At 37.5% G+C, this 2,760-nt stretch overlaps 1 pseudogene; it reads right to left on the bottom strand.

Annotated features, from left to right (window-relative positions):
• Positions 1 to 343: 343 nt before the first annotated feature.
• LOC134947370 (5S ribosomal RNA) lies at positions 344 to 463 on the bottom strand (annotated as a pseudogene).
• Positions 464 to 2,760: the final 2,297 nt, after the last annotated feature.

Below are 2,760 nucleotides of genomic sequence, written 5' to 3'. Positions count from 1 at the left end.
AATTGTGTCCACTGTCCAATCTTATATATGAGGCATACTGTTAGATTAATAAATGACATTTTTATGGCAGAAGAAAAAACGGACTTTACCACCTGATTAGACTGGCATATGTTATTCATAAGCACAAATATGGGTATTTTTTGGTCTAGATTAATTATATTATATATATATTATGTGCAAGTGTGAAGATATCTATATTTATAGTGCATATACTTAAATGTCATATATGTGCTTTTAGTGACAAATAATGCTATATGCTTAATTATGCGCTCTAATGGTAAGAGAATCATACGTATTGCATAAATAAACATATTTAGACACATTCGAGTTTTTTAGAAACCATTTTTTACAGTACTTTAGCTTCCCAGGGGGTCTCCCTCTTGGTACTGTTAAAGCCCAACACTGCTTAGCTTCCAAGATCGGACGGGCTTGGGCGTGGAGCCAGTGTGGTATGACTGTATCTTATTGGTTATGAGAGGCACACTCATTTCTGTGTCAAAAATGTTTTTATTTTCAAGCTCACGTATACAGTAGTTTAGTATTGTGACAGTCGTGGAATAAAATATGAAGATATCAATGACCTTATAGGAAGGGGGCGATTTCGTAGCCCTCATTAAATCCTGCCGGGTGCATCGTGTTGAGCTGGTAAATCCAAAACATTTCCCTTTGGGACAGTTTATTCGCCAAGTCTCCTCCTCTTTCTCCAATCTGTACGTGTTCTATTGCTTTAAAAGAGTGAATAAGACGCGAAAACCGGAAGTGCGGCGTCTGCACATGCGCACTCCGGAGACGCGAAACCGGAAGTGGGGCATCTGCGCATGCGCACTGAAGCCCTGCCGAAACCGGAAGTGTGGCGGAAGTGCGCCTTTTAACACAAAATTATTGATTTAAACTGCTAAAACTAAGTTATAACACTCGTTTTTTCAATGTTAACATGGGAAGCCTCCCCATGTCATCCACTATACTGCTCCATCATTGTTTATAATGTTTTAATATAAATTATATGTGGAATACATTTTCTCATTACTAACAGACAGGAAGTGATGTCATAACCAGTAGCTCCTTATCTGTGGGTATTTAAGCCCACTGGGATCATTCAGTCACTACCCCTTGATGAAGTCAGATAGACGAAACGCGTTGGGATTTCCTGTATGACCTTCCACCCTAAGTTAAGCTGCTCTTTACTAACTACAAAAAATCTTTTTAAAAATATTTTTTTATCTCTTTCCATTTTATGTCTTAAAATATTTTATACAACTGCTTTTTACTATATAATCCGTTTTTATACATTTTTTATATCTGTAGAGGAATCGGTTTTATATGTATCTTTTAGAAAAGCAAAGTGTAAAAAATATATATTTTTTATTGATAAAATAAATTGTTATTTCTCTTTTACATAAAAAGGAGTCATTTCCTTAATCCAATCCTTCATTCTTAGTACTAGTCCGCTAAATATTTTTGTATATAAAAAAACACCGGTTGGTCGCCATTCCCCTATCTACCCATACTTATCTAATCCTATACAGCATCTCACCAATGCTGTAAAATTGTTCAGGGGACGGCTGACACCCTATTACTCATAAGGGAGTGTTTTTACATATAAGTGTATTCTATTTCAGGTGTTGTTTTCCCCCACATGTGGCGCTTTACTCATATTTTTTACATTTAAGACTGGTTAATTGTTTAGCTGCCTGGTGCTGTGATCTAAAATAACACCCAAAAATTATGTTCAGAATCAATGAACGCACCAACAAAAGAAATGATTGGTGCCAGAAAATATTTAGCGAAGACAAAGTGACTGACATCCCAACTCCCTCCAGGGACTTGGATGATCTGTTTTGGGACATGGAGAGACTCCTGGTGAAAGAAATTAAAACATGGTGGGACATAAAAGGTTTGGAACACTACATATCAGTCAACAGAGTACCGAGGGGACTAAGACTAGTGAAACAACCCACCATTGGAACATCTGATCCAGAATTTATGGAAAAATGGGACTCCACCCTACACACGTGCTCAATAAATTTGATGAAATTGTTGATTGCCGAAAGGAGAAAGAATGTCCCTTCCATTGAGAAAGACATAAAGGAGAAGGAAAGCGAACTAGAACCTCATAAGACCAAAGAGGACTACAAAATCAATGAACAGGTTCTTAATAAGAAAATAGAACGTATAGAGGAAGAAGTCATACGGGGCAAAGAAAAGAAGTTTCTTCGTGACAAAGAGGACTATGACAATGGTAAAACAAAAAATTGGAGCAGATTCACTACCACAAATACACAAAATCGTGGGAACCAGGTGTGGAAAACGGTTCCACACAGAGGCAGATCAAATACCAGAAACGACTCTCACCATACACAAAAGATCAAGACACAAAACAAATATTCCACTCTACGAAGATTAGGATCAACAGACGAAAAGGTTTTTTTATCACCACGCCTAGGAGCTCGTCCAAAAAACACGTTCAGAGGCACACTACAAGAAGAATCAACACATGCATCCCCTCTAAAAAGGCCCCATGCAGAAGAAGAGGAAAACGGGGCGGCAGGAGGGAAAGATTACAACACAAAAAGGAGGAATGTACAGCACTAGTCCCTGAGGAGCAGGGCATTTTTAACATTTCGAAACATGTACTAACAAATTATGAAACCTCACTATTAAGTAAAGGTTTATCATTCGCACCCACAGAGAAATTGAATAAATTTGAGACATTTATAGACTTAAATAAATTCATCCGTAAGCTCACACTCAAAAGACATT

Source organism: Pseudophryne corroboree, chromosome 7, assembly GCF_028390025.1.
Source record: "Pseudophryne corroboree isolate aPseCor3 chromosome 7, aPseCor3.hap2, whole genome shotgun sequence".
Lineage (NCBI taxonomy): Eukaryota > Metazoa > Chordata > Amphibia > Anura > Myobatrachidae > Pseudophryne > Pseudophryne corroboree.
Note: the sequence above shows the minus strand (reverse complement) of the source record. Positions and strands in the feature narration are given on the sequence as shown.